Source organism: Delphinapterus leucas, chromosome 13 (assembly GCF_059928025.1).
Source record: "Delphinapterus leucas isolate spDelLeu-1000000601 "Yukka" chromosome 13, BTC_Dleu_Yukka2, whole genome shotgun sequence".
In the NCBI taxonomy this organism is placed as follows: domain Eukaryota; kingdom Metazoa; phylum Chordata; class Mammalia; order Artiodactyla; family Monodontidae; genus Delphinapterus; species Delphinapterus leucas.
In genome coordinates this window covers 27,373,466-27,400,368 of record NC_143141.1, presented here as the reverse complement: position 1 = coordinate 27,400,368, position 26,903 = coordinate 27,373,466, and the positions used below count along the sequence as shown (strand labels likewise).

Here is a 26,903-nt window from a genome sequence, read left to right as displayed (position 1 = left end):
AGTGCCCAATTTTACCAGCATGAATATCCATTCCTCTGGGCCATCTGATAGCCAGGAGGAGCACATAGCTTGGCAAGGAGATCCTATTACTGTGTTTTGTAACAGGTATTATTAGGGCAGAGCGGAATGACCTAAGATGTGGAATGGAATTGGTCCAATGTCTAGGAGCCATTCCTCTATTCTTAACCTTTCTCAAAATCATCAGGTCGAGTCTGGTTAGGCTATCATAGTAGAGCGAAGGTTCACTTGCCTTATAGGCAGCAGTTGGCAGGGACCCCAGTTAACTGTGTTCAGAGACTATCTCAAAATTGTTTCAGGGGTTGCCAGTAGCAGTGAAATTATACTAGGGTAGAATTTCTGAACTTCATATTGTGACAGTCCTGTAGTCAGTGACTCCTTAAGTGCCTGCCTCACCATGAACTCCCTTTTGAGAAAAGTGCACATAATTACATACTTTAGTGCTTGCCAACTCAGATGCCTACAAGGGTCAGGCATGTAAGTATATCAGTGAAGCTGGTTGACAGTAGGGATATTGGAACTATGTTGAACTGAGAGCTTATGGGCCTCTAAAGGGGTCACGGGTCACTCACTACTCAGTATCTGTTGACTGTGGCTAGTGTTGTCTGATATTGCAAGTTTTCAAGGGCAGCTGGAAATCTGGAATTTTACATGAAAGCTTTCTATTTAAAAATGTTGGTTGCACATTAACGTAAAAACAACACTGTGTAAGCTTTCATGCTCCACCTAAAGCACCACTGTGCCGCCTTCTGCTCTCCGGGAAGGAAATGTCATTGGGGTGATGGCAGGTCTCTTTAGCTTTTGCCCAGAAATGACCCGTGGGAAGCATGCTCTTCCACATGGAAGCCTAATACTAGAAGGTGACTGCTCGGCTCAGTCAGACCCTCGCTTTTGTGGAACTGGACCAGAAGATAAGAGTTATGTCATAATAACAGGAGAAGAAGAAGCAGACCCTGAGACTTAATGCCAAGAAACCTTAATGGCAGCGCATTCAGACTGGAGGCCTGCTGCTGAGAGGCTGATCACGTGATGGAACGGCTAGTGCTTTTGCTGTGTGCAGTGCATTGCTAGAGCTAATGTTTTTTGAATGAACATCAGGTTTTACTTAATGTCCCGTTTTATCTTTACAATAAAACCCACTGCCCAGGGTAAACCAGAGTATGTCTGGGGATCTTGTAATTTCAGAGATGCTGGTCAATGCAGCAACCTGTGCCCAGATACATATATTTGTTTGTATTAGAACGCCCATTCTTCCTCATGATGATTGGCTCTGAAGACCATGTGATCCTGCCCCTCCTGCTGATTGGATAAGTGGGGACTACGTCAGCCAAGTTGAACCAATCAGAATTTACACCTTGTGAGTTCGAAGTCTTGTTAGTTCATTCATGATGAATGCTTGAAGAGATAATATAAACGCAGGACTTGAGGTTCTTCTGATGGGATGGCCATTTCTAGTAAAATTCATGAACATAGTTTAAAGGGCCCAGCCAGAAGTGACTTCTGTTTCCTTTTCTAACCTCATCGCTCGCCCGTCTCCCTGACACTCCCTCTGCTCCAGGCATCCTGGCCTCCTTTCAGGTCTACACAAAGCTGTGGTCATCCTGCCTCAGGGCCTTTGCACGTGCTATTCTTTTTCCTGGTGACCAGTTAGCTCCTAGGCAACATTTCAGATCTCAGCCCAAAGGTCACTTCTTCAGAGAGATCTATTCTTAAGCTTCAGATTAGATCAGATCCCCCCATTCTTCCTTTGACCCTCATTACACACTTCTGTGGCACTATACATTTTCTGTTTCTTCATAACATTAGCTCACTATTGCCCTTCATTATGGTTTTCCTTCCTGCCTCTTTTCCTTGTCACAGAAGTAGTTAAGAGCATTACTCTGGGGTCAGATTTCTGGGCTCAAATCCTGGTTCTACTATTTACTAGGTAGGTGACTTAGCACATGTTTCTTAACCTCTCATAATCTTAGTTTGGTCACCTATGAAATAAGGATACTAATGGTAACCAGAAAACTTCCTGTATTCTCATTTGGGGCAGCTGCTGAGTTTGAGTGATTTTTCCATCTTTTTGTGTGCCCTCATCTTCTACTTGCAAAAGACTAATGCTTTTTGGAATGTCATTTTAAACGTTTTTATTCCTAGAATTTCGTTCTGCTATTATGTAACAGGAAAGAGGTTCTGAGCTCATTGTCTCAGGAATATGATGGCACATCAGAAGGCGAAAGAAAGAGTTTTTCCTTGATATTTGTATTTCAAAAGCATTTGTATTTCTAAGCATTCAGAGGGAATCTGAAAGGATGTGTATGAACAGACTATCCCAGAGATTTGGGAAAATGCAAAGGAGGAAAGAGTCATAAACAGCCCTACTGAGCTTCCTGTAGTTCTGTCTGGCATAAGTACTAAGAATGACCCTAAGTGTTTAGGAAGTTAACCAGGAGAAAGCCTAGAGCCAAGAATGGAGACCATAGGGACTTCCCTGTTTGGTCCAGTGGGTAAGACTCTGTGCTCTCAATGCAGGGGGCCCGGGTTCTATCCCTGGCTGGGGAACTAGATCCCACGTGCATGCTGCAACTAAGAAGTCTGCATGCCGCAACTAAGAGTCTACAATCCGCAACTAAAAGATCCCGCATGCCGCAACAGAGATCCCACGTGCCGCAACTAAGACCCGGTGCAGCCAAAATAAATTTAAAAATAAAGAATGGAGACCATTCTATTCCAAACATGATTGAATCAATGATTGAAGACAGGAAAGGGGACCTAAAAAGGGAGACAGCTCAGTTGATTCCTGTGAGGTTAAATAAACCAAATCAGATGCCCTCATCCCAACCATGCAGGATGCAGTAGCACTCCATAAAATCCCCTCAAATTAGAGGTAACCCCTTTCAAAGGAGAGGGACTCCTCAATTTCTTAAGATTAAACCTCTAGTAATCTGGGAAACTGCAATATAAATAAAGTCAATAAATTAAAACAAACATATTTCTCACACATTTCAGCTTGGAGACTACCTTTCTGACATATTTTCTAAGGAGAGTATATAATGAGGTTTTTTGGGCACCATTTGATAAGAATCTCATCATTTTCCCTGTAGTTCATGATAGTTGCTCCAAAGGTAACCAGACCTTGTACAGCCCCTTGGGACAGTCTTGTCAGCAATGGCAAGGGTGACAGGTGACTATACCTTATTAACATTAATGACAACTCTGGCAAGGAAGGCCACCTGGGACCACTTTCCTAGAAGAGCGACTGGGTTTGTGGCAGGCACTTAAGAATTTATGAACTCCTTAGAGATAGGGTATCCTTGGGCCATGAGGCTTTGAGGAGAGAGACAGGACATTCAAGTGGATTAGGATGCATAACACAGAGTCCCATTGGGACCTCTGATTAATTTCATAGAGGTTTTGCTTAGTGTTTTCAGACGAGCATTGTTAGAGATTTCACACTCTGTGTGAGGGTTGCGAGACTCTGAGGCAAGGTTGGGTGCTCATAAAGTGGAGGTTTCAAAACATAGGATTGGGGCAGAATGGAGAAATCTTAATTTGATTTTTGCTGCATTAATAGATTGAGGATGGTGAGATTTCCGGTCTTCTTGGTGAGACCAGATGACAGTTGAAGAGGAACGTGTATAAAGTAGAAAGCAATTAAGAATGAACCATGTTATATGAAGGATGGCTGAAGGATCTGGGAATATTAACCCACAAGAAAGAGAGCTCCATGTGACACGATTGTCAGCTTCAAATATTCAAAACCCTGTCACTTGGAAGAGACATTACACTTATTCAGTATGGCCCTAGGCCACATCTAGGTTCAGTAGGTAGGAGTTATAGAAAGGCAACTTTTAACACAGAGCAGACAACTCAAACAGGGATGTCTGAGGATTGGATAGACTGAGTTCATGGCCAAAAAAGGAAGTCAAGCGTAGGTTGGCAGCAGTATCATAGAAACAAAGTGGGGCAGTGTATTAGTTGGGACTTAGGGATGGAATTGAGTTCCAGTTTTGACACTTACCAAGTATAGGACACATAGTAAGTTGCTTCATTTTTCTGCTTCAGTTTCATAATCTTTAAAATGAAGAAAAGGCATAATTGTTGGCAAGGCTTAAATTAAATAATTAACTTTAGTTCTTAGTTGTTTAGAAAGGAGGTGTGTGTGTGTGTGTGTGTGTGTATTATTTGTGTGTGTGTGTTTGGCATTTCTAGTTCCTCTTAACCTGAAATTCTATGATTCCAAAGTCTTTGTAGAGAAAAGTTGAAAGAATAAGCTATTCTGCATTCCTTAGGTACTGCTCAGTATTTTGAAATGAGCTTAAAAGCCTTTGGAAGTGCTCCAGTTTCTTATGAAATTGTTTTGATGTGGTTTTCTCCAATCACAAATTCAGTTTAGAACAGGTGGAAAATACTTAACTCTCATTCTAGTGCCATCTAAGACTGAAAAATATCCCTCCCTTCGCCTGTGCAGAATGAGGTATGAGGATGTTTTACCAAGAAGTTGAAAAAGACAGAGAAGGATGAGCAATCACAACTCGATCCCCTGGTTAATAGTACGATTTGATTATGTTTATATATCAGACTTGTGTTTGGGGACCTCTGAGCCTCTGTGCACGTTTATCAAATTGCAAACAGCACCACTTATGCACAGCTGGTGATAAAGTGCTACCACACAGTTGAATAGCTCTCCCCGTAGAAAATTATTATTTCCCAAGATAAAAGCTGGCTACCTGATGCCAAAGCAATTCATCAATTCAATGACAAAAAAAAATCAGACAAACCACTCTTTTGGTATAGTGTAGGGTGAACAATTGGTTGATTGACTGGGTTTTGGCTGCAAATACAGCCAAAGCAAACCTAAAGCAACGTTAGTTCATGGGAATTTTCATTATAATGTAATTTTTCTGCTGAAATTTCCAATTTGCTCTCAAGTTAACTGTGGGAGTCCAAGTTGGGTGTTCCCATGACCATTAAGGGTATTGTGTTTGTTTGCAAACAGGAATTGTGGTTTTCATTTCCAATTTGATGGTACTGTGCCATTTTCCATGATAATTTATCTGGACGGGGAGGTTTGGTTCGTAAAGGAAGAAACTCTATCCTGATATCAATACACCACAGAGGAGACATCTTAAAATCTCAGAGCAAGTGCCGTTTGAGTTTCGTTTGTCTAGCCACAAGTAAGGTGGAGTAGGATAACCCTGGGCTATGAAGTAAGAAAGAACTCATTCATTTGCTCGTTTACTTAGCATATGTTCATTGAGCTCCTTTTAATGTGCCAAGTGCTATGTGAGGCTCTGGGGATTCAGCAACAGACTGACAAGCTGCTTGCTCCCCAGATGTTACAACTTCTAGAACAGTGGAGGTGGAGAGACCAGATAATGAACATACAAATACTCCTCAACTCTTGGCCTCTGTATTTGCTTTCTTTTCTTATTTTGTGCCCTAGGGTAAGTTATTAACTTATGCGATAGTGTCTCACACACAGCAGGGCTCAGCAAATGATAGCTTTCTCACCTCCTCTACTCCCTACCCTACCGGGCTCTAGAAAAAGAACAAACTGTCTCCTTTTCAGTTTGGTTGATGCCTTTCTTGAGGACAGAAAAGTGAAGATCCTTGTCATCTTATGAACTGTGGATTCAGGATGAATTAGGTTATTGTCTAATGTTCCTGTGAGGGTCTGTCTGTCTTTTAAGTCCCAGAGCTAATCAACTTTTTTTTTTTTTGCCTAGCCAAAGAGAATACTTCCAGATGAACTACTTTCAACACATAAATTATTTTTTTAAAAGCACCTACTGCAAATAGCTTGTCTTGACTGTAGACCCATTCTATCTTTTCCTGAATTTCCATCAGTTAAGGTGTTTAAGGAAAGATGTGAAAGGTAGTGGATTTTATAATCACTCTCCAGGAGGTAGAAGTTGCTTTGGGGGTATTTCTGGGATGACTGTGTAGTTACCTGGTTAGAAATTGGGACACAGAAGAACTAATGGTAAATCGATTGATAGGGAAATAAATATCATTATTAATAATTATAATTTTAAGTGCAAACACAATTTATGATAGATAAAATATGTAGCCATAATGCTGTTTCTCAAATAAAATATGTCTGGCGTTTCACACAATTGAACTGAAACAAATATTTGTACTACATTGGCAGCCCACTGGGAAGTTGAGGGAATGAATAAGATGTGAACTGAATATTCCCTTTACCCCTCTCATTACCCTTCCCATGCTCCAGTACTTATAGTTTATCCTTCATCCTTAGTATAGATTTCATATGTGCTACCAAAGTCTTTTCTCCTTGAAAACTGAGTACATCTATATTATATAGAGAAAAAATTATTTGAAATCTTAACGTAACTCCCACTCTCCCCAGAAGATGCTTGTGCTTCTCTGATTGATAAATCAATCCAGCTCTTTAGCTGTGTTAATTGGACATGGTGCCAAAGGGAAATCTGGAAAAGCCTGGAAGAGACACCAGGGATTTTCATTGGAAAGGCAGAGTTACTGGTAGGAGGGAAAATATCCAGAAAGGATAAAGGAATACAGAAAAGATGGAGACAGGGAGCCTGTTGGGAGAAATCTTGAAAGCTTGGGATGGGTTGAAAAAGATTTTGTGAGTAGCTGCCATATATGGAATACATAGAAAGAATGATGAAGGAAAGAAAGAGGATTTTAAGAAGTCTGGCTCTGCATTGAAAATGTAATTTACTCCTGGCCTCTTTTTAGGAGAATACAGTAAAGATGTCAATTACATTCCAATTATTGTGGCTGCTGGGTAGGGCTCTTTTTTTTTCTTTTTCCTTATGCAATACTAAGGAGAGATGGGTCCTCAGAATGACTTTATAAAGTTTAACTTTGATAAAGCATTTAAGCCATTCTGGCATTTTTTGTGCCTTAAAATGCTTTGTTTCTCCAGGCATCCTTTAAGACATTTCTTCCAGCTATAAAATAAATAAGTAACGAGACGTATTGTACAGCATAGAGCATATACTCAATAATATCGTAATATCCCTATATGGTGACAGATGGTAACTAGATTTACCATGGGGATCATTTTGCAATGTGTAAAAATATGAAATCACTATGTTGTACACCTGGAACTAATATCATATGTCAATTATAACTCAATAATAAAAAGGACATTTCTTCAGTGTTGAGGAGAAATAGCTAAAAATCCAAGGTCTTTGAAGTTAGACAAATCTGGGTTTGAATCCTAACTCCTCACTTGCTAGCTTGTCTCCTAGGACAAGTTATGTCGCCTCAGTAAGCTTCAATTTCCTCATCGTAACATGGGGTTAAGAGTACCTACCCTGTAGGACTGTTGTAATCACTGAAATAAAGGGACATCTAGAGGAAAACCTTGCAAGGATTGGGCTTCATCAGCCTGAGCCCCTTTAGGAAACAGGTGGTCCATTCAAAGTAGGAAAATTTGAGGAAAGTGTGGTAGCAGGACTATTTTAAAAATGTATATGCAAAGTGTAGGAAAACCACAAAAGATAATGCAATACTCCATTTACAATAGCCAAGACATGGAAGCAACTCAGGTTTCCATCAATAGATGAATGGATAAAGATGTAGTATATATATGTATATATATATATGTATATATATATACTACAGATGAATGGGTAAAGATATAGTGCGTGTGTGTATATATATATATATATACACACACACACACACACACATACACGCAATGGACTATTACTCAGCCTTAAAAAGAATGTAATAATGCCATTTGCAGCAACATGGATGGACCTAGAGATTATTGTACTAAGAAAAACAAATATCATATGATATCCCTTATATGTGGAATCTAAAAAATGATACAAATCAGCTTATTTACAAAACCAAAACAGACACACAGACAGAAAACAAACTTATTGTTACCAAAGGGGAAAAGCAGGAGGTGGGATGGGGTGGGATGGGCGGGATAAATTAGGAGTTTGGGATGAACAGATACACACTACTGTATATAAAATAGACAAACCACAAGGACCTACTGTACAGCACGGGGAACTATGTTCAATATCCTGTAATAACCTATAATGGAAAATAATTTGAAAAAGAATATATATATGTATATGTGTAACTGAATCACTTTGCTGTACACCTGAAACAAACACAACATTATAAATCAACTCTACTTCAACAAAAAAATAAGATAGTGCATTACTCTAGGGATACCAGCTCCAGGCCTGAAAGTCTGGGTAAAAGCAGTGTTTCCTGGGACTTGGAGACGGAGAAGGCTGTGCTGAGGGAGCTGCCAGAGAGGTGCTGAGACCTCCGTGAGAGATATTGCCAGCCCTCGGCAACAACTGGGGGCCTGGGAAATGAACAGAGTAGCTTCTCTCCCTCCCTCTTGCTTTCTCTCCCTCCAATTCCTTCAGAATTCTCTAGTGGCCAAACCCAACTTGAAGCCATTTGGTAAGAGAGTCCATTAAGGTCACAGGAAGTGATCCGGGGAGCAGAGTAGAGAAAGATGGAGAGTGGATCTGGGAGAAAGTGGAACATGCCCAGCATGCTCAGTAAGCGTATTTCCTTTCTTTTTCTCTTTCGGAGACTGTAAACAAGAAGGTGTCTTTCCCTTGGAAGAATAAGCATACAGTAGAGCTGCCACTAGCCTCTGAAAGACTGTGCCTTATATGTGAGTTCTATAGATTATGACACATCACAGACATAGCCCTGGAGTTGGAAACAAACACATATTAATCTTTATTTAAAGGACAATGGGAGAAGCACAGATGGTCTAGTGGTTGATTCTCCAAGAGAGTGAATGATGCAAAGAATCTGATATTCTGGCCAGCCAAAAACAGGAGCTCTTGTTTCAATAGTGGCTTTTCAAGTTTGCCTCCTGGCATGAAGCTAACTCTGGCAGAGGGTATTGCATAAACAGGGCACATGCCTAAGCATGTAAGCCAGTCACTACTTGTTGGATACATTTTCACCCTCTAGCCCATGACCCACAGTTAGCTGACAAAGCTGATGGCAAGGCATCTTTTCAGAGAATGTGTTATGGACCACTTAGATCTTTTCAAAATTTGTAAATGAGTTGAAGGTCACCTTTGGAAAAGAGTGCTTTGTCATCACTGGTGGTGCAGCAGATCTTTGATTCACTCCACTCGTAAGTCTTCTGACCTTCGGGTAAATAACTCTTCTCCTGTCAACACATAAATAAATAAATAATCCTTCTCCTTTGCCTCTCATAGTGTGCTCAATGGTGGCCCCCCAAAAGATATATCCATGTCTTAATCCCCAGAACCTGGGCAGGTTACCTTATTTGGCAAAAGGGTCTTTGTAGATGTAATTAAGGTAAAAGATACTGAGATGAGAAGATGATTCTGGATTATCTGGGTGGGCCCCACATCCAATGCCGAGTATCCTTATAGGAGATATGCAGAGGGCAGGCACAATGAGAAGTCTATATAAAGATGGAGGAAGAGATTTGTGTGATATGTGGCCACAAGCTGAGAATGCCAGCACTCACAGGAAGCTGGAAGAGACATGGAATGGATCCTCCCTTAGAGCCTTTGGAGGGAGTATGACCCCTGGTTGTGGACTTCTGGCCTCCAGCATCGTGACAGAATAAATTTCCATTTTTGGAAGCCACCAAGTTTGTGGTAGTTGTTACAGTAGCCCTGGAAACAAACACATTTCTTGTGAAACCACCTGTGCTGACACCTTGATTACTAAGCAGATTGAGTCTTAGCAGCCTGGAGAATTACAGAAATAGTGCAGAGAGAGAACATCTTAGAATATATATTTCTGACGATTATGAGAAGCCATCTCAAATCCAGGGAAGTTGTGCTATCTAAATTACACCTTGAGCACTTGCAATGAAACATCATTAAGTTGAAAGAGAGGCAGAAGAAAGAGCATTGGAGGAAGGAATCAAGTGTCCTGGATTCTATTATTGGCTTTATTATTCACTGGCTATTTGACCTTTGAAAAGTCATTCAAATAGTCCAAGCCTAGATTTTTTTATCTCTAAAATACTTGTCCCACCTACTTTACAGTGTTGGCAAGAAGGTTAAATTATACAAGGTGCTCTGAAATAGTAAAGTGCTATCCATTAAACTGAAAAGTAGTATATGATACATTTACTTATTCATAATATAAATACGATATGTACTTGCTCAGCTAAATTAGATCCTATAACTCAGAATTTGCCATGATTGGGAAAAGGGATACATAGGAGTCAGGAAATCAGGGTTTTTGTCTTGGCTCTAAAGACTAAAGAGCCAAGTAGTCTTGGACAAAGTGTTGAACCTTTTAGAGACACAGTTTTCATAATTGTTAAGTGAAGGCGTTTGACTGGATGATCTCTAACGTTGCTCCCATATCTCTCATTCTATAGAATTTTAAGAAAATTGTGATCAGCAAGATGGTTCTCTCCCTTGGTGAATTATTTTCTTCTCATGGATTAAATTTTCACTAAATTCTGTCAATCCTGAACTTGTCTGCTGAGCTTCAGATTTATATAACCAAGGATCTGGATGTCACACATAATAACAGCTGAGAAACTCTGAATGTAAAGGAAAGGAAAAACAAAATTTACTTACACAAGAAAAAAAAGAAAGAAAGAAGAAAAAGGAAAATAGAACTTATTGGCTCACTTAATTGGAAAGTCTATGAATAGAGTTAGTTTTAGCTACAGCTAGATTTATGGCTTAAATAATGTCATCTAGATTTACTTTCTTTCTATCTCTCAGTTCTGTTTTGCACAGGGCAGACTGGCTCCATTCTGCAACTTCACATGGTGTAATAGTGCTGTTGCATTATCTCTTAATTACAAGTATCAAGGAAAAATAAAAGTATTTTCCCAGATGCATAACAAGAATCTCTTTGCATCTCATTGGCTCTGATTGGCTAAAATGTCCCTCTCTGAACCAGTCACCATGTTAAGAAGAAATTCAGTGTGCTGACTGGCTTAGATCTGGGTCATGTGATTCATTGCTAAACCAGAGATATAGTCCCATTGTACCAGGGCCAGTTGATTATAACATTCCAGTAATTTTCTGAGTTGGTTGTTAAACCGTTGGGAGCATTAAATTTGAAAAGGTGGGAGTATTCACACTACAAACTAGGGCTTTATTTGTTTACTTATTTTGGAGAGATCATTTACCAGCACATCACTGGGTACGGCCCTGTCCAAGCAGAGTGGGTGAGGATAGGATCACCTTGTAAAAATGAGGCTGTTAACAAAATAAGACAAAAATAAATTCTGCAGTGGCAAGAAAAAAAAAACAAAAACCTACTACTATTCATTCACTAAAACTGGAAGCTCAAACTCAAAATATCTAATGCTGAATTTTCTCTTTCTCCTCAATCTGCTTTGTCTCATGGATTTTCCATCTTGATTGGTAACCATTACTCCAATCAGACACTCAAGTCTAAAATATGACATTTAATTTTTGAATGCTTTTATTTCTTTCATAACACAATTTTGCCTCCTTAGCATTTTTTAAACCCATCTCATCCTCTATTGCTACAAGTCACTTAGACTTGTTTGATCTCTCTTTGGGATATTTCAGGATTCTTCTAATTTGTCTGCAGACCTTCAGTCTTACCTTTCTCAAATCTATCCAGCGTATCACCAGCAGGGTGATCTATCTAAAGTATGTCTGACCCAATTATTACTTCTTCCTAAATTTCTTTCCATTGCATAATAGATAAGGTCTGTGATGACTTTCAACATGTTCACAAATTCTTCTCCCTTTAAGAGGTGGAGCTTAATTCTCTGGCTTTGAGTATGGGCTCAGTGAATAGAATATAACAGAAGTGATGGTGTGTGGCTTCCATGACTAGGTCATAAAAGGAGTTGCAGTTTCTTCCTTGCCCTCTCTCTTGGATGACCCACTCTAGGGGAAGCCAGCTATCATTTTGTGAGAACACTCAAGCAGCACTGTGGAGGGGTCCATGTAGCAAAAAACTGAGGCCTCCTGCCAGCAACTATCTTGGAAGTGGAAGAGTTTAAACGACTGCAGTGCAGTCTGCTGTGGTGACTGCAGCCTCATGAGAGATTCTGAACCAGAACCGCCTAGGTCACTCCTGAATTCCTAACCCACTGGAGCTGGGAGAAACCAACTGATTATTATCTTAAGCTGTTAAATTTTGAGCGTAGCAACAGGTCATTTGGTCTCAGCTTAACACTTTGTTTTTCCTCCATCACTGAACTTACACTTTACAAAACCATATGGGTTTGTCTTCCTCATTATAGCCTGAGCTTCCTGAGGGCAGGTACTGTAATTCCGAGCTCACTGCTGTATCCCTGAGTAGTAGATTGTATTGCTATTTCACAAAGATGGCTGCAACAATATCTCCTATTTCAAGTATTCTTCTAGAACCTTGTCACTTCCCCATCCAGAGGTGGATTCCCTGTCTCCTCCCTTTGAAACTGGATGGAACTTTGTGACTGTCTCAAGCAGTAGAGCTGAAGGGATGATATGTTATTTCCAAAGGTAGGTCATAGAAATGCCATGCACATTTGCTTCTCTCCTTTAGACCCTTGCTGTTGGAATCCAACCACTGTGCTGTGGGGAAACTCAAACAATCTGTAGAAATGCCCACAGGGAGAGGAAGCATGGGCCCCAGCTCACAGTGGGAGCCAAGCTCCCAGGCGACAGCCAGTGCTAACTAGCCATGGGAGTGAACCATCCTGGAAGTCAATCTTCCAGCCCCTAGTTGAATCTACCAAGCCAATGCCACGTGGATCAGAGATGAGCTGCCCCTGCTGAGCTCTGCTCAAATTGCAGCTTTGTGAGGAAGATAAATGATTGTGATTGTTTTAAGCCACTAAGTTTCAGGATAATCTGCTATGCAGCAGTATGTAACGGGAACCTCCAGCATAGTATCTGTGACATCACAGGCATTTGACAAGCATTTGTAAACTGATTGAAGATCCTAGTTTCCTTATACAGCTACTTTCTGGGCACATTAGTAGACGTGTCTTTCTTTAAACAAATCTTGAACTCATCTGACTCAAGATTTGTGTTCAAGCTGTTCCTTCTGCTATGAATTGCCTCCCTACTTTCCTTATACATTTACCTGCTCAAGCCTTATGCTTCTGAAAAAATGCTGTTGAAACTTCCTTTCCTCCCTTCCTTGCATCCTTTTAATAACTATGTCGTGAATGTCTACTATAAGCCCAGGATATCATATGGAGCAATATGGCAAAATCCCCATCTTCCTGGAGTTTTACATTTCAGTGGGGATCCAGTCAACAAATAAATAGGTCATTAAAAATTATAGAGTGTGATCAGCACCTTAAAGGAATTAAACAGTGTGCAGTAATAGAAAAAAACGGGGTGGGTGGGAGGGGCAGGAGGAATGGGGTCCTATTTTAAATGAAGTGTCTTGGGAAGATCTCTTTAAGGAGGTGATATCTGAGATCTGAACAATAAGGAGGAACAAGTCTGGAAGAAAAGACCATGGCATCCTGGGCAGAGAAAACAGCAAGTGCAAAGCCATGAGATGAGATCAAAAATGTTTTCTGTTGGATAAAATAAAGGAGGCATTTATGGCTGCAGGATAATGAGTGGAGAGAAGACATTGACTAGATGAAGTGGGAAAAATAAGCAGACACCAGATCATGTATACGTAGAGTCACGGAAAGGAATTTAGATTTAATTCTAAATACAAATGATATTTACTGGAGGACTTTAAAGTGGGGGAGTGCCACAGTCGGATTTGCATTTTAAGCTTACCCTTGCTGTTGTGCAGATAATGGATTTTAGGTTGGCAGGAAGGGGTGCAAGGAGATCAGTAGGGAAACCAAACTGAACATGAGATTGTGGTACTTTGGGTTAAGGTGGTAGCAGTAGATAGATAGATAAAAATGATGTATTGGGATACAATTCTTGGCTATAACTTATAGGACTTGTTGGGGACTCAAGGAAAAGGAAAGGAAAAGAGGATTTCTGGCTTTGGTAAAGGGTTTGTACTTTATTGTAAAGCAGTAAGGAGCCATGGGTGGATTAGCAGGGCAGTGCATGCTCCACTTTCTTCAAGAAGCCTCTCTAGATGCCTCCTGATAGAATTAATCTCTCTCTCTTCTGGGTATTTATTCATAGTTTTGATTCTCACAGGGAATGTAGCATAAAGTATGGATTAAAAGCATAAGGAATTTTGGGGGCTGAATTGATATGAGTTGATCTGGGTTCCACCACTACTTTATGTGAGGTGTAAGACTTGGAGAAGCCCATTCATCTCTGTGGCCTCAACTTCTCCAAATGTGGGTAGCATCTATGTTACAGGCTTGTTGGTTTCATTAAATGAAACTCTGGAAGAGAAAGATATACTTCAGAAAGGATAGGGAGAAGACCTAGATTTACATTAACTTTAAATTCACTTAATAACTAACTCTATCTAACATTTGTGGAGCACCTACCCTGTGCCTGATACTAGGTGTTTTACTCTTCATAACAACCTTGTGGTTTAGCTACTTTTGTCATCCTCCTTTACAAACAGGCACAAAGAGCTTAAAAATGTACCCAAGGTTCTGCTGTAACACTTAACTTGTATAGACTTGTCTTTCTATATCCCTATTTCTCCCCATTTCTCTCAGATAGCAGGGAGTGTGTGTGTCTTGCTCACAACTTTCTTCCTCATCTCTGACACATGGCAGAAAGTAACTTCATGTATGCTGAGTGAGTGAACTTTCAGGCATTGACTCACATGTCAAAGTTGACAAGACAGAGGTCAGAGTTATGGGGTCTTGACAAGACAAAGGTCAGAGTTATGGGGTACTGGCTTTACTTGAGTGGGTCCACCCAGATGAGCTGGGGAGAGTCCTGAGCCAGACTAGCTTTGAGAGCTGGTCAGATCCATGATGAGGTCAGATCCTCACGTGGTCAGATCAGATCCCCCCTGCTGCCTCGTACAATGATAATGTGCCTAATTTACTTGTGCTGTTTGGTTTCAGAAGTGTAGCAATGGCACAATACAACCTTTATTAACAAGACTACCGAGGGAATGGCATATTCCGACTACTCAGGCAGAGATGAAAGCTCCTTTGTTTAAACCCTTTTGGAAAATCTCTATAAGATGTAGTGGCTGCTGTTTTGCCTTGGGAAGGACTGTGCAGTGAATATGATTTGTGTCTTGAAGTTGAAAAGCTGCTGATCCTCCTGTCTTACAGTGGTCTCCGTGCTTTATTCTAAATACGATTATTTCGCAGAGGAGAAGGTGGGAGGAGATTGGGCTAAACATATTCTTAGATGAGGCACTACCTTGAGATGCTCATTTTAAAATAACATTATGATATGGGCTTATGTTCCTTCAGAATTGACACTGTCCCTTAAAAAATAGAGTGATGGAAAAAGGGAAAATTAATGAAAGATTGTGTTCCAAGTCTTTAAGTCTTCCTGTAAATATCAGCTTAATTTCTCCCATAAGAAGACTGTAAAATGATGTTTACTTATCAGAACTGGGCTTGCTCTGTGTGGTTTAGTATATGTAACATTTTCCCCCTGGTCTGTAGCGTACAAAAGAAGACAAAGGAGGTAGTCACAGATGAGGGAAGAGTTGAGAAGGGACTGTTTTATATCCTTTAAAGGGAGTCTTGAGTGGATTTACCAGGAGAGCAAAGTGCCCTGCGATAGCAGGGGACAAGATGTGATTTTAGCAGGCACTGAGAAGGTCCTTCTGCCAAAAATAGACCCACCTGCTTGTGGATGTGTGGCATTCCTTTGACTGGGGACAATGCCAGAGAGGCCAGCTGTTCCCTCAGATACTCCTCCCACAGTCTGGCTGAGACCTGAAATTCCAGCCTTGAACTTAAGGCTAAATTTTCCTCCACAATTTACCCTAAAGCATGTGCTTCTCACTTCCTCCCCTTCCTTCTCACTCTAAAACAAAGATGTTACCAGCTATTTACACCAAAGTATGAATTATATAGATTTGTGCAAAGAACAGAAATTATGGAAGTGGGAGAATCCTTGGTTCCCTCCTCCCCACTTAACTCTGTGACTTTTGGTCAAGTCCTTAACTACTTATGCAGTAGTTTCTTTTTCTATAAAATAAGACTAAGCCAAACCAACTGGACTCTTGGGAGGGCAAAATAAGACAAATGTAGAGAACCAATTAGCAAAAAGCTAGAAACAACCCAAATGTCTATCGAAGGGAGGCTAGTTAAATAAACTTTGGAGCATCCACACAATGCCATATTATGTAGCTGTGAAAAGGAATCAGGAAGACCTCTGCGTCGTAACATAGAGTGACGGCTGAGACATATTGTTAAGTAACAAAAACAAAATGCATCACAGTGTTTGCACAATGCTATAGTTTAGATAAGAAAGGAGGAGACATAGTAAATACATACTTATTTATAATTTCAGTAGCTGGATAAACCAAAAATTAATTAAAAATGGGATGGAAGGAACAAGGACTAGAGGATATGGAGGGGACATAGACTTCTCTATGAAATTTATTTTGTTTTTTTGACTTTGGAATCATGTAAATATTTTACATAATTAAAAACAAAGTTAAATCAAAGAGAAAAGCAACCAAAACACAACAAGCCCTAAAACTTTAAAATAAACTGGAAAAAAGTGAACTTAACTTTATATCAATTCTGTGGCATAACCATCTCAAGAATTATTTCAACTGATTTTAAAAGACATATTTCGATTTTACATTCCTAGGGAGATATATCCTAAGGACAAAAAAAAGTATAAAGATCTCTTACATAAATGAACTTTTCTACGAAACAGATACAGACTCACAGACATAGAGAACAGACTTGTGGTTGCCAAGGGGGAGGGGAGGTGAGGGAGGGATGGACTGGGAGTTTGGGGTTAGTAGATGAAAACTATTATATAGAGAATGGGTAAACAACAAGGTCCTACTGTATAGCACAGGGAACTATATTCAATATCTTGTGATAACCATAATGGAAAAGAATATGGAAGAATGTATATGTGTATATAACTGATCACTTTGCTGTACAGTAGAAATTAACACAACATTGTAAAGCAACTATACTTCAATAAAATAAATTTTAAAAAAGATCTTTTAGATTGAATTCTTTCAGCTAGTTGTTAGTGGTAATATTCACATTATTATTTTAAATACCATTATATAGAGAGCAAGATAAAGCAACGAAGAAATTAAGTTAATACACTTAGGAGATAAGGTTTTCAGAGTAAAAAAAGACAAAATAAAAGAATTGAAGTAAAAGTTCTGTAATCTTTGATTTGAATTAGAAATATCAGTATTTATGATTTATTTTTCTCTTTCTAAAAACTACAAATTTCCTAGTCCTGTCCACTGAAAAGGCCTAGAAGCATGACCAACTCAGTTTAAATGATCACTCTGGGTATCCAGAATGTAAAATCTAAGTACCACTTCCATCTTTAAGGGAACAGGGCTCCTTAGAAAAATGCCTAATTTTACTTCTGGGGAAGAAAGTGTTTGAGATGAATTAGGGGTATATTATTATGCCCCAGAGCAAGATTATATGAGCCAACTTGAAGGATTTCCCACTGGCCAAATTTGGGAAGAATGTAAAAACAAATAATGATTACAATTTGAAACACATCAAGTATGTAAAATCAACAAGTTAGTTTGGAGGTTGTGTGGGCACCAGCTCACTATTCTGAAAATAGACAAATAGACGGTAAGAAAGAAGCATCTACCCCGCCTCTTTTGTTTCAGGTAATTCAACAATTGTTGAGAGAACATTCTTTATTGGATAATTCTAGCTAATAAATGCAGGAGGAATGATAGGTTTAAAAAAATCTCCATTCTTGGTGGAGATCGTTCTGCAACATACAAATGTATCAATTCAACAGGCAGCCACCTTAAACTTACAGAATGTTATATGTCAATTAAATCTCTATAAAGCTGGACATTTTAAAAAAACCCTCCATTCTGATGACTCCATCGCAGTCATCAATGTCTGCCAAAACCATTAAGCGAAGACCTATGAGAAACTTTACGATGGAAGTGGCCATGTGATGCTCAAAACAAAACAAATAGCAAGCAGTTTTATTACTACAACAAACAAGGTTGTAGCACAGAAATGGCTGTCTCTACTGTAAACACAGACGTGAGCTGCCCAATCATCGTGGGTGGTGGTAGGGAAGAGTTGCAGGCTGTGGTCTCAGTTTGGCAGCGGGTAGGACCCACGTTTCTCCACCTCCCACTCTTCTGTTTCTTTCCGTCAGCGGAACCGGATGGAGAACCACCTATCGGAGGAGAGGGGCAGGTGCCTGCGCTGAATTCAGAGCCCTCAGCAGCTGGTGTTATCTCCTCTCACTTTGCCACGTCTTGCCCTGGAGGAGGAAAGAGTCTTGGTCTTGGACCCTGCATTTCTTTCTGCTTGTTTTTTACAGTCTTTCTTGAATTTGTTGCAATATTGCTTCTGTTTTATGTTTCGGTTTTTTGGCTGGGAGGCGTGTGGGATCTTAGCTCCGCGGACCAGGGATCCAACCCATAACCCCTGCTTCTAACATGCTGTCCTCGGGAGTATCAGGTGAGTTGATGGAATTCAAGTGTTTAGCACATCCGATGCCTGGAGAGCTTTCCCAAGGCCAGAGACAACTTGTGGATCTCTTCATTCAGAGAGAATAGGAGCCAGGAGTTGTGTCCTTGCTTCTACATAGGCTTTATTTGCATACTCCTTTCTCTCTCAGAGGGACGATTGTGATTGGTCAATTAGAGCAGAACGCTGGCTAAGAGAACTCAGCCCAAATCAGTGAAACAGCAGTTATCGATTTTGATCCTTTGGATAAATCACTTTTTCTCTTTTTACACTGGCTGTTTTTCTTCTTCAAGCAGGCCTTATTTTATTTCGTTCCAGCTTTACTTTTGAAAATGTCTCCCTTCTCCTCTTGTAACATCGTCGTTGGTTCCACTCAAAGGGAGCAAACTTAAGTCTTGTTAAGTCTATACATGTTAAAATGTTACTTAGGTAACATTTCACCAAATATATCCTTGAGTTACCTAAAATCATTACTTACCTAATCTTAAAGCAGATGCATGATCTACTGCAAGGCCATATTTGCTACAGTACTTTCTTTATACCTCCAGTATCACTTGAATAGTCAAAGGCCTGTGATACAGCAATGGAAGAACACTTTGACAGCATTCTGTGCTTCAGGGGATATTGTTCTGTTGTTCTTTGGAATCCTCACATACTGAATACCCAGGGGCATTTTTTTCCAAATGGGCTATCAGATGGGGAACAATGGAGAAAAACGAAAATTGAAGCCTATTGAAAGACTATTTCGTGTGACTCACCTTCCACGCTTTACTTTCCCAAGTGTGGACCCGGCTCTGCTTTAAAAAAAAAAAAAAAAAATCAGTCCCAGCCTGGACTACGCAGTTATTTGCCAACTGCTGTCATCTACTGGTGATACGTAGTAGTGCAGGATGAAGTAAAGACCTGGGGTGATTTTCTGTTCCCTGGAATACGGGTAGACTTAGACTTACTGATTATATGATGTCATTTAAAGGGTGATAGGAAAGCTGCAAACTCCCTAAACACCATTTGTACCTACTGATTGGTGCCAGGTAGATCAACATTGGGCTTTGATTTTCTAGCTCTGCATTTTGAGCCCATTATCTTTGGGAAGAATAACCCTGTGTCAATGGGATGCTAACATATCTCCTAGGGGCTCATATCAGCTGAAGACAGTAAGTTTCCTTCATGGCAGGTGCTAGAGTAGGATCAATACCCACCAATTCCTGAGGAAACAACCTCAACAGTCCCAAATGTCACCAATATATTTTTCCTCTCTCTACTTTGGACAAATAATGTCACCTGCTATATCAGTAAACAAAGGATGTCATGACCATGAAGACATCAGCCCCTGAAGCTGCCCTGACTGCACTACATGGGCACCTACTACGTGCTAAGGACTTTGTGTATACCATCTCTAATCCTCCAAACAATTTTTATTCCACTTTAGTATGAAGACTCCAAAAACTCCGATTAAATGCATTGACTACAAACACAGTGTGTTATGTTGCATAGCTGTTATTTATCTTAGTTATGTTTATTTTACTAAAGAAGCCTGTCAGTTTCCTGCATTTAATGTCATTAATTGGGGGAAGGGGATCCAATTGCTCCCCCCACCCAACTTACCCAATTTTTTTCTTTTATTGAAGTCTAGTTCATTTACAATGTTGTGTTAGCTTAAGGTGTACAGCAAAGTGATTCAGTTATACATATGTATATATATATTATTTTTCAGATTCTAAAAATATGGAACACTTCGTGTCATCTTTGCTCAGGGGCCATGCTAATCTTCTCTGTACTGTTCCAATTTCAGTATATGTGCTGCTGAAGCGAGCCTCTAACATATGTTCTTTCAATTAAACCTATCCCTTCTAAAAGAAACTCAAATACTATTTCCTCTCAGCTTAATGCTGATGTCTGGGTAGATCAGATATTTTCTTCAGATGATACTCTATGTCTTTTGTGGGGATCTTGCCCACTTTCCATGGGGAAAAAAGTGAAAGCTTGGCTCCTTTTTGAGTCCAGAGTGGGATAAGTACCTTAGTTTAGACTAGTATAAGACATAAATTAATATATTACATATATTATCTTGCCATAACCAAAGATTTCCAGTTTTCTCCTGGCTGAAATTCTTTAAAGTCAAATCCTTTTAAAGTGAAATCCTTTGGTTCCCCTTTGAGATGTGACTTCTACTGCAAATGTCCTCGAGAAAGGGAATACATTGTCATAGCTGTAGTGTCAATTTTGTTTCAATCTAAAAACTAACAGCTCTTTATTTGACAAAAGGTTTGATTTTGGGTTGATCAATGGGGCAAAATGCTAGACATGGGGATGAACTAGATTTCCCATTATTTGGTCATATTAATCATGGACATTTTTTTTCCCTGGAAGCTATTCGTTTCCTTATTATGCAAAATTCTGCAACCCTTTCCTCCAAACCTTAAAATCAAACATGTTGTCTGACATTGGTTTTTGTTCCCCTCTCAAATGCCAGGGACGGTCTGAGATATAGTGTTTGAACGTCAAAGTGTTGGTTTTAGACATTATGATGGTGTGTAACACGAAGGTCAAATACATTCAATCTCATGTCAACTCTGTTTAGCTGCTAGTGGTTGCCCCAGTTGCAGGGTTGAGGAGGATTCTGAAGCTGTGTCTGGGCTCAGCAGGAAAGAGCGATAAGTGATACCTGTCACAGAGGCTGCAACCATGGAGGTGTGGCACAGTTTTAACCCTGTTTCTGAGGATTGGAGGATAAAGTATTCGAAACCAGAAATGATCAGGAAAATCAGGGCCATAGAAGTGTTAAGTCTTTTCTTGGAAATCAATTGTTCTGTGGTTGGTGAATAGAATTGTGGAGATGCAGAGAGATAGGGAAGCAAATGATTATTACGTGAAGGCTGGTGGGCTGATGACAAGACTTAGGAACTCATTGCTTTCCCCATAGAGGGCTCTAGACTTTGTAGGTCTGGTAATGGTGGAAGTGGTAGCAGTAGATAGAGATGGTGGTGATATGGAAGGTGAGTAGAGAAGGAGCTCTGATCACCTCTGTTCTTCAATTTCAGAAATTTCTCTGATACTGACTGAAGGACACCAAGGAAGGCCAACCATGGAACTAAAATATCAGACACAGTGAAGGTTTTCTGTTTTTTGTTTGTTTTTTGCCTCGAAGTCCATACTACGAGAACTGATTGATATTTTGATTACCGATTAGTTTGGAGTATTGATATTTTTGGCTCCAAATCATATTTTGTACAGAAAATTCTAAAGCTATCAAAACATCCTTTGCCCTATGCCATGTCTCTAAAAGTGTGAGCTAAGATTAAACTTTTGTCATAAGGGAGGAAGCTATTTATTTATTTACTTATTTTAAGTAGGTGTTTCTAAGTTATGTAAGTGCAAAAACAGTAATAAAATTTTATTTGGTGTCACACGACATTTTTCTACACCCTTAACCTTCAACCACTTGAATTGCTTAAATAAATTTCTTTGGCAAATAATAAGAGCATAATGTTCCAATTATTGTTAGTGCTTTACAAATAAACCATATAAATGCCTGACATTTCCAACTTTGAAAAATGCCTGAGGATGGCTGAATATATGGTATATAAGCTCACCTACTGGTTGAAAATCCAACCTGTCTCTTTAAGGCTTGTAATTTGTTTATCCTTTTTCAGTGTGTGACATAAATTTTATGATTAGCAAAATGAGGCAGTATGTGTTGGAGGCTAAAATGACTTGTCTCCTCAATGAAAGAAAAAAAATATCCAACAAATCTTTGGGAAGAATAATAAACACTAAAGAGTAAAAATTGTACTCTTGTTCCAGATTTGCTGATAACATATAGGTAAAGACTTGGTTTGTCCATGACAGCAACATATCTGAACAAGGCATGAAAATTCCATTCTGGTAATTCATCTTATGATGTACATACCTGATTTCAACAGGCTAGATTGGAAATCAAAAAGTATAATTGAGCAACTAATCATCTTTTTGAGAAGATTAAAGAGTATCACCTAAATCAGTGTTTTTTGAGATATTTAGATTGAGGCGCACTGTAAGAAATGCATTTTACATCACAACACAGAGAGTGCTGAGGACTTAAACAGACGCGTGCGCGCACGTGCGCGCCTGAAACAAAGGTTTACTTGAAAATATCCTTACTATGTGTACCTATATGGTGTTTTACATTTTATCTATTCCATTTTTTAATTTATTATTTATTTATTTATTTTTGCGGCACGCGGGTCTCTCACTGTTGTGGCCTCTCCCGATGTGGAGCACAGGCTCCGGACGCGCAGGCTCAGCAGCCATGGCTCACGGGCCCAGCCGCTCCGCGGCATGTGGGATCTTCCCGGACCGGGGGCACGAACCCGTGTTCCCTGCATCGGCAGGCGGACTCTCAACCACTGCGCCACCAGGGAAGCCCTATTTCATTTTTTTAAAAGAAGCTGATTACCATTGACCAAATTGGTTTCACAACTCCCTAATGGGTTGCTGTTTCCCCTAATATGAAAAACAACTGGGTAGGCGATTTGAAATCTTATTTTTCACTGATCAATTGTTTTGGCATCATATTGGTGCAGTTTGGGTGTAATGATCAAATTTGAATCACAGAGATTAAATCAAGTAATTCTGAATGAGAGGTACATGGAGGGGAAGAAATGAGAAGTCTGGGTTCGGATTCTGGCTTCCAACACTTGCCTTCTGTGCACAGCTAATTGAGGGCTAGTTTCCCGTTGCGACGAAGAACACAGATTCTGCAGTCAGACTGCCTGGGTCTGAATTCTGGCTCACACAGACTGCATGAATGAACATGGACGAGCTACTTAGCTTCTTTGGGCCTCAGTTTCCTCATCTGTAAAATGGAAATAATATTACCCCTTTTTGACATATTGTGACGATTTAACATAAGGTGAATAGAGTAAGCACTCGATAGTAGCTATTATTATTGAACAATCCCATAAAAACGTAAGAATCAAGGTGTTTTCAAATCTGTGTCTATAATGTCACATGGATCAAAACTGACATAGGGGGCTTCCCTGGTGGCGCAGTGGTTGAGAGTCCGCCTGCCGATGCAGGGGACACGGGGTCATGCCCCGGTCCTGGAAGATCTCACATGCCGCGGAGCGGCTGGGCGCGTGAGCCATGGCGGCTGAGCCTGTGCGTCCGGAGCCTGTGCTCCGCAACGGGAGAGGCCACAACAGTGAGAGGCCCACACACCGCAAAAAAAAAAAAAAACTGACATAGGTAATAGCTAATGTTTACTGGGTTTTTTTTTTTATTGAAAGATAGTTGATTTACAATGTGTCAACTTCAGGTATGCAACAAAGTGATTCATATATATATATATATATATATATATATATATATATATATATACTTTTTCAGATTCTTTTCCCTTATAGGTTATTACAAAATATTGAGTGGAGTTCCCTGTGTTACACAGTAGGTCCTCGTTGGTTATCTATTTTATATATAGTAGTGTGTACATGCTAATCCCAAACTCCTAATTTATCCCTCCCCCCCCCACTTTTGTATACAAGCCACGTGCCTGGCACTGTGCAAAGCACTTTATATGCATATAACATTTGCAACATTTTATCCCCATTTGATCTTCCAAGAGTATAACAAAGAAAGCATTTTAATTCTCATTTTGTAGTTGAGGAAATGCAAGCTTGGAGAGATCAAGTAACAGTGTTGGTAAATGATAAGCTGGGGCTCTAGCTCAAGTGTGTCTGACTCCAGAGCCTGAGCACCTCTGTCTCTTAGTCCCCTTTGGGTCTGTTTTCCCCCTAAAGCCACATGACTCACTCCCTCACTTCATGTCTCTGCTCATTCTCATTCTATCCGTCCCAGATAAAACAGTAATGCCCTCTCTCACCCCCATGCTTCCTATCTGCCACATCCTGCTTTGGTTAGCACTGTAGCACCCAATCCCAATTGGCACTTTATATTTACTTGTTTATTTCTGGATTGTTTATCTTCCACTGAAACAGAAGCTTCATTGGTCAGGAGCTGCTGTATCTCCCACCCACAGAGTGCTATTTGGGGCACATCATATATGTTCAATAAATATTCTTTGTTGAATGAATAAATGAATTAATTGAGGTAAATGAAACAGAAGTCACAGGAAACTTAATATTAAGAAAACTTTACTTACAAATGTCATTATTTTTAGATTTGTTCTGAACGTTTTCAGGTGTATCTGATCTTTGTAATGTTTGGAATGTTCTATGAGCCATTGTTTCCCCTCGGAAGAATTGGGAAACTTCAGTCCATACATTGGGCTTTTCCCGCTATTTAATTTCACTTGGTTCGTTGCAAATGTACCAAGCAAGTGAAGTTACTGTTTGCAGTTACTGTACAGTTGAGAGAGAGGAAGAAGGCGTCAGAAGCCATCAGCTGCACTATCCTTTTACGCCACAAGATGGCGCTCCTATCATACAGACATTACCTTGTATTTCCTGCTCCCCACCCCCCCAGCTTCTTTTGCTCACCCTGCCTGTTATTTCTTTCTTTGTAATTTGTTTGTGTTTATCTCTGCCTCTGCCTTTTCCTTGAAATTTTTGTTCTCCGTTTCTATTTCTCTTCTATCCTCTTTCTTTCCCTTCTATTTAGACCTTTATTTATTACCTGGGCAGTCTGTTATATAAATCTCTTTATTGTTTAACATAAAAGGTGACTTTCACATTTCTTGATCTTATCTTTAAAACCCACTGGATGCACCATAATATAGATTATATATTTATTCCTCTAAGGAAAACCAATACCTAATTAAGTTGCTTCTGAAGTCACTTATATGACCGTTGACTGTTTTTTTTTTTTTCCTTTGTTAGGTCAATTTTGTAAGTTTTTAAAGGAGTGTTAAGGATTAAAAGTTATGAGGTCATTTGTCCCAAGTTCATACAGCTTCCAGGAAGAACCCGCTGACCTGAAGTCTACCCCACACTCCCTCTGCCTCACAGATGTCCTGCTCTTTGATTCCTTTAATCAATCCTAATATTCAAGGGAGAAGTTTAAAAAGTAGATTAATGAAAAAGACAGAAGGAGATGATTACTGACAACTGAGACAAAACCAAAACATGTAGGTCAGCGGCTGTGATCCATCCACTGTTTCTTTTTTGTTTGTTTCTCTTTTCCAGCACCCCTTCCTTAGGGGAAATGTTCTTTACCACTTTTACATAATTATGGTAGGACCATCAGGACCCTCAATCCTGGGGTTTGGTCTCCTTCAATTTGAGAATGTGTGACTCAGACTGACTAATCAGACAGACTTTTCTGTGTGGGCTCTATGCCTCTTAAAATACTTTGTGTGTCGGTGGGAGGCATTAATATTAGTGTGATTGGGGTTTGTAAACACTTAGTTCCACAAGTAACTGTTTTCTTGATTGAATTAATTGAATACATTGAAATAACATTCTTTTCTGCCTACTGCTGCCTTCTTTGATGTGTCTTTCTTCCCTGTCCCTTGATAACAGCTTGGAAAAAATCCCATAGCTGCCAAGTCACTTTAAGAGAAAGAAACAGTCTGATTTCAGGTATTGAAAAATATAGTCTGGTCCAAGTCAAGACTTCAATCTTATATCCTAATCAGAGTTGTTTCCCTTTCCCCTCCATCAAGCTCAGACTTGCTCTGTGGTCCACGGTCATATGACGGGTAGAGACACCCCACCCTCGACTCTGCTGCCTATCAGGTTCTCTTCTTTCTTCTCAAGTTGTTGGGTCCAGGACGAACAGATGGGGAAGAGCAGGAGGGTGTCACACACTTGGTGTCACACTGACCTTCCCAAGATGGCTCTATCAGAGAAGCCCCCTGGGTTTTCAGATCCTTGATGTGAGCAATGCATGATACGATTGTCTCTGAAGTGGGTTCATCCATCTTGTTCTTTGTTCTCTGGGGTCCAGTCCCTGTCTCTGGACTTTTCAGCACCTTAATAATTGCTTCTCCCATCTTGCCCTTGTTCTCTCGGTTTCAAAATGTTTCAGGGTGGTCAGTGATTTTTGATAGCTTTTTTTTTCTTTTATTTGTTTTTTTTATATAGCAGGTCCTTATTAGTCATCAGTTTTATACACATCTGTGTATACATGTCAATCCCAATCACCCAATTCATCCCACCACCATCCCCCTACCGCGGCTTTCCCCCTTTGATGTCCATACATTTGTTTTCTACATCTGTGTCTCAAATTCTGCCCTGCAAACTGGTTCATCTGTACCATTTTTCTAGGTTCCACATACATGTGTTAGTATACGATATTTGTTTTTCTCTTTCTGACTTACTTCACTCTGTATGACAGTCTCTAGATCCATCCACCTCTCAACAAATGACCCAATTTCGTTCCTTTTTATGGTTGAGTAATATTCCATTGTATATATGTACCACATCTTCTTTATCCATTCGTCTGTCGATGGGCATTTAGGTTGCTTCCATGACCTGGC

The 26,903-nt window shown here is 39.9% G+C and overlaps 1 pseudogene; it reads right to left on the bottom strand.

Moving 5' to 3' along the window:
- Positions 1-20,206: 20,206 nt before the first annotated feature.
- On the bottom strand, positions 20,207-20,299 carry LOC115804009 (U6 spliceosomal RNA; annotated as a pseudogene).
- Between the last annotated feature and the right edge of the window lie 6,604 nt (positions 20,300-26,903).